Below are 6,000 nucleotides of genomic sequence, written 5' to 3'. Positions count from 1 at the left end.
CCTCTGAAGCTGGTGGACTCCCCTTCATTGGTGGCTTTTATGCAGAGGTTCAATGGTCATCTGTCATGGATTTAGTTGAGAATCCTGGGTGCAGGGGGTTGGACTAGATGACCCTCATGGTCCCTCCCAACTCTACAATTCTATGATCTCAAAAGCAGGTGATCCGCAGAAGGGACTTTGTTTGTTTGTTTTTGTTTACACCTCTGCCAAACCCTATAAACCTCTTCTGCGAAAGTCAATGGCATCCACTATGAGACTCACCCATAGTGCTTCTTCATTTATAGAAATGACGGGGGACTAACTGTGAGGGTTTTGGATAATATAACAAGTTGAAATACATTCCACAAACGCAAGTAATTTTAGTCCTGTGGTATATGATGTAGCTTCATATTGTAGCACAACACCCCAATCTCTGAGCGGTTTGAGATTCCAGGGTTTCCAGGATCTGTTTTTCCTTTTGGAAATGAGGCACAGCAGAAACTGCGGTGTCTTTATGATATATGGTTTATTTACACATATATACAACCTGAGCCTACGATGGAGGGGTTCATAGCATTAACACCTCAAAAGGGTCTTGTTTCTCCCATAACCACAGCTTTGGATTCAAGCAGAAATCAAACATTGTTCTGACTTGCTCTCCAGCTCGCTGCTTTTGCTTCTAGCTCACGTCACAGCAAAACCGTCTGCCCTCAACTTTGCCTCTGTCTTTCTAACTACCTGCGAGTTGAGAGTGGGGCTCCCACCCATTTGCTGTCTTCCACAGATATCCTTCCTTTGCTCTTCATAATGGCACATCATCCAGGCTATCACCTCACCAGGAGGCTAGCTTGGCTATTCCAAGAATCATAAACCTTGATTAAATTTTAACACTTGCTAAATCCAGGGATTAGAAGAGTCCTAACATATAGCCTAACATCCCAAACTGATTACTATCTTTTGTTAACGGTGTAGAAGAAGTTGTTATCTGTGCTTAGACAATGGGTGAAGAGGATAGAATAAATATTTGGACTAGGCAGGTCATGTATTCCAGAGATTGCCCACTTTGCACAATAGCTCTGATGTGCCTTAAATTTTAATGATTTTTTATACTGGATTTAGGAATTAATTAAAGGTAAACTGGGGGTGCATCTGGTTCCCCAACCCCCACAACTGTGGCAAAAACCTCATTTTGACTTTGACCACAGAAGCAGTAACAGAATGTTATTTTGCCTAGCACAGCAGGATAGGACGTTGATATATAAAATGTATTTACCAAAAATAAAAATTATCTTGAACGCTACAGATAACTGGTGAACTGGCTTAGCCTACATTATGTTTGATTTCTCCCTGCAATGATCAATATCATACTCTTGAACTGTACTCAAATACAGTAATTATGTTCCCAGCACGATAATTGGTTTCTGGGCAGTACAATATTTGTTGCTTGTAGTGCAGCGTGCCTTCAAAAAAGCTACCCTTTTGATTAGTAAAAAACCAACCATTTTGCTTTGAAACTGAATCCAGCAGTTTACCTTTGAGAATTCCCTTCAGTCTTAAAATTCCAAGGATGCTAGTGTCTAGAAGCTACAGCGATCTGAAGCAACAGCAAAAATCTAAAGGTTATGACATCTAAATATCTTAAGCGCTCAAGTTGCTGCTGTTTGTGCTTTGATTGAATTGATTTTTGCACCCACTTTTATTGTCCTTTTAACTTTTGTTGTTGTTTAGTTGTTTCCGACTCTTCGTGACCCCATGGACCAGAGCACGCCAGGCACTCCTGTCTTCCACTGCCTCCCGCAGTTTGGTCAGACTCATGCTTGTAGCTTCGAGAACACTGTCCAACTATCTCGTCCTCTGTCGTCCCCTTTTCCTTGTGCCCTCCATCTTTCCCAACATCAGGGTCTTTTCCAGGGAGTCTTCTCTTCTCATGAGGTGGCCAAAGTATTGGAGCCTCAGCTTCACGATCTGTCCTTCCAGTGAGCATTCAGGGCTGATTTCCTTAAGAATGGATCGGTTTGATCTTCTTGCAGTCCATGGGACTCTCAAGAGTCTCCTCCAGCACCATAATTCAAAAGCATCAATTCTTCGGCGATCAGCCTTCTTTATGGTCCAGCTCTCACTTCCATACATCACTACTGGGAAAACCATGTCCTTTTAACTAGTACTGTAATATTTTGTTCTTTTGTGAGGTCACATTCAGGGGTACCAACTTGTATAAAATATTTGGGGGCCCAAACAAGCCCTGCCCTGTATCCTGATTGATCATGTGACATGCTATACACACACCACTTGAATAGCAATGCCCATCAACTTTTTGGGGGATGAGAGTCCTCAAATATTTTATGGGGTGTGTGAGAAGGGATCTCAGCCCCTAGGAGTTGGCCCCTCTATTGGTCACATTTACACCATACCTTTAAAGCCACATGGCTTCCCCCAAAGAATCCTGAAAACTGTGGTTTGCCAAAGTTGCTGGGAACTGCAGCTGTTTGAGGGGAAAACTACACTTCCCACAATTCCTTTGGGGCGAAGCCATGTGATTTAAAGGTATGGTGTGAATGTGACCCATAGGAGTCAACTCCTAGGGGTTGAGATTCCTTCGCCCCAATAATATATTTGAGCCGCACCCCCCCCCAAAGTTGATGGGCATTTTCATTCAAATACGATTTAAATGTGTGGCGTGGTTGTGATTAGAGTCTTTTTGGGACGTTTTTGTTTGTGTGGCTTTTCCGTTTTTGTGTTCTTTGTTTTATGGGACTCACTTGTGACTTTGTTTTTATGACTTGTTTTTGTGACTGTGTGGAAGAAGAGGAGTTTGGATTTGATATCCTGCTTTATCACTTCCCGAAGGAGTCTCAAAGCAGCTAACATTCTTCTTTCCCTTCCTCCCCCACAACAAACACTCTGTGAGGTGAGTGGGGCTGAGAGACTTCAGAGAAGTGTGACTGGCCCAAGGTCGCCCAGCAGCTGCATGTGGAGGAGCGGAGACGTGAACCCAGTTCCCCAGATTACGAGTCTATCGCTCTTAACCACTACACCACACTGGCTCTCTGGAACCCAGTACAGCTACTGGAACCCAGTACAGCTACTGATTGACTGATTGTGTGACTGCAGAAAGAGATAAAAGCCCCCCCCCCCATCCAAACAATGACTACCATCAGTGCATGTAAGGGGCGGAAAAATAATTTTCATCATCTGCAATACTGTCTTATTTATTTTATAGTACAGTACATTGATCATTGCTTTCGTTTTATGGATCGATGGTCTCATTAGATAGTAGAATTCATGTCAAATTGCTGTTTTAGGGGTTGTTGTTTTTTAAAGCCTGGAACGGATTAATCCGTTTTGCATTACTTTCTATGGGAAAGCACACCTTGGTTTTGGAACGCTTTGGTTTTGGAACGGAATTCCAGAACGGATTAAGTTTGGGAACCAAGGTACCACTGTATCTGAAAAGTAGAAATAAAAAATTAATTAATTAATTAATTAATTACATACGCCCGAGGTAATAATGCTACGCAGAAGCGAAGAGGGAGACTTTAGACCCTATTTGTCCTAGAAATGGTGACCCCCAAGCCGGGCCTTATACCCCGCTTAAGCCCTTCCTCTAGCTCTCCCTCGTGGCGGGTTTTTGGTTTTCAGCCACTCGAAGGCAGAGCCTCTTTTGGCCCCACGAGAACCTCGGAGCTGCTCCTTTCGGCAGGCAGAAGCGAGCGGGATCCGTCCTCGAGTAGCCTTTCTTCCCTCTGGAAGGGGAAGAGAAAAAAAAGCGCCCACTCCTTCTCTTCTGCTTATATGGTCAGGCGGGCAGGCGCAAGATTTGGGCAAAGGAAGGTAAGCCGCCGCCGCCGCCGCCTGTTGCATTTCCTGCCCGGGATTGGCGCGCTCTCTCCGCCGCCCCATGGCGACCATTGATTCCCAGGGAAGGGCTGGCGGGGGGGGTCGGGGTTGGGGGGAGCCTGACGCCTCTGAATGCATTATATAGACAAGCGGATTGGAATCTGTGGCAGGCAAGGACTCAACGGCGTCGTTGCCTAGGCGTCGTCCCCTCCCCGCCTCCCCCAGCACCGTAACAACACGCCTTTTAAAGTTGATAAAAATGGAAAAACGCGAAGGGAAGCTTCGGGCGCAGTGCGCTTGGGCATGATGCGCGCGGGTTTAATCCGGTGCCCAAAGGATTGCGCACGAGGCGCCACCGCCACGGAACCGAATTCTCCCATCCGGCGGCAAATCCCCCCCCCATTTCCTCCCCTCCCCCCACCCACCCCAACAACTCCCGTTTTTAAACCGGCATGGATCTGAGCCTCGATAAAGCTGCATCATTGGGAAATGAGGCTGCTAAATCCACATTTTTTGGCTGGTACCGATTCCATAGTTCGGTGGGCAGCTCCTAGTATTTTCCCCGGGGACCTACAGCCAGAGGGGACCGTGGGGTGGGGTGGAGGGGTGTCCCTGAATGACAAGGCTGCAAGTGCAACAGGAGCAGGAGTTTTTTGGGGGGGCGCGGGAGGTTGGCCTTAGCAGGTGCAGGGGGAAGTGGGTCGGACGCCCAACCCCAGCAGCAAGTCTCTTTACTTCCGAGGAGATCCTTCCACCCACCCACCTCCCCCTCGCCTCCCCCGGGGTGCCTGGAATGAAAACGGAGCTGCACAGATTGAGTAAACCAGGAGTAACCGCGGAGTACATGGCAGAGGACGTGATCTCGGAGAAGAGAGCGCGGCCGATCGGCGGGCGGGTCATGGATTGACATGCCAGGGTGGAAGAGAAGAGATCGCTGCCCGAGATCGAGAACCCTTTCCCGGGCTGGAGGAGGAGGAGAGGTAGAGGGACCTGGAGAGATCAGGTGCCCATTCAGGAAGCGGCACAACGGCCTCGCCTCTTTCGCACCCAGGCTCCCAGGAGCAAGGCGAGGGCGGGGATCGCGCCAGACACCCGGAGTCCGTGACTCTCCGGCTGCACGTCCCAAGAAACACTCGCGGCCGTGGAGCTGGGGGAGGGGGGATCTGGCCCGCCCAAAGCAAGTCATCTCCCCGATCGCGTCTCCAAAGCGCCCTCCCTGCCAAGGGCAAAAAGCCCCCCATGGCTGGGGAGGGGGGCTGGCTGCCCAGTGTAGGAGCCCCCCCTCGATCTCCTAGGCGGCAGCACCTGTAGAGCACGAGGCGATCGAGTCCACTCGATCCCACCCCTTTCCCGCAACCTCCCCACGGCTCCGCAGAGCGAATCGAAGTCGTGCATGTGCTCCTGTCTCTTGCAAGGCGCTGCTCTGCTCGGTTTGCCACGCCCGGGTTTGCAGGACGCCGCCGAGCTGCTGGGGCCGCCGCCGCCGCTGATCAGCATTCGGGGGGCGCTCGGGGAAAGCGATCGGGCGATCGGGACGTGCCCTCCGGCTGGCCAGCGCCGCGCACCATGAGGCGAAGAGCGAGCGAGCAGCCGGCGGGGAGCGCCTCGCGTTGCCTTGGGATTTGGCCACACTGAAAAAAAAGGCTGGTGGTGGGGGAGACCCAAAAACCAGCGGGGAAAACCCTTCTAATCCGGATCGGTTGCTACGGAGCGGACTCTCCTCAGGGATCGTGGGGAGGAAAGGATCTCTCTCTCTCTGCCTCCCTCCAATGCCTCGCTTGCGTCGTCCCCGGGAAGGCGCGCAACAAATGGCAGCCAGGTCTGTGATCCGGGCTGCGGTAGCAGCAGCAGCAGCGACTCCCAGGTGAGGCGCAAAAAGGCTCGGCAAAGCTGCAGCTCTCCATGCCCGCCTGCGCCTCGCCTTCCACGCCGCCTGAGTCACCCCGCTGCACTCGGTAAGGCGCTCGAATCCCCTGTCCCTCGGGTCCCCCCACCCTCTCCCAACTTCACTTTCATACGCGGGGAGGGGGGTAAGGTGTGGTGTGTGTCCCCCCTTTTTCTTAAAATTTGTTCAGTTCCCCTACTATCCCCTTCTTCCCTTGGTTGGTGACGCCTGTAGTAGAGGAGGAAGGGTGGGGAGTTTGTATCAGATCAGAAATGGGTGATATAGTGGCAAGCCCTGGC

General features: G+C 50.6%; 1 protein-coding gene across 6 annotated transcripts in view; it reads left to right on the top strand.

Moving 5' to 3' along the window:
- Positions 1 to 3,636: 3,636 nt before the first annotated feature.
- LRRC3B (leucine rich repeat containing 3B) overlaps positions 3,637 to 6,000 on the top strand; it is a 66,268-nt gene continuing 63,904 nt past the window's right edge. For 2 of the 6 annotated variants that reach the window (XM_083578278.1, XM_083578275.1), the window contains exon 1: positions 3,637 to 3,810. The gene's annotated coding sequence lies outside the window, so the exon portion shown is untranslated. Of the gene's footprint in view, positions 3,811 to 3,877; positions 5,772 to 6,000 lie in introns of those variants that run through there. The other 4 variants (XM_083578279.1, XM_083578280.1, XM_083578276.1 and 1 more) reach the window with 4 other exon arrangements.

The sequence above is a fragment of the Podarcis filfolensis genome (genome assembly GCF_964270895.1).
Source record: "Podarcis filfolensis genome assembly, chromosome: 12".
Taxonomy (NCBI): Eukaryota; Metazoa; Chordata; class Lepidosauria; order Squamata; family Lacertidae; genus Podarcis; species Podarcis filfolensis.
The sequence above is the reverse complement of the archived record's forward strand: the minus strand, read 5'-3'. Positions and strand labels throughout refer to the sequence as shown.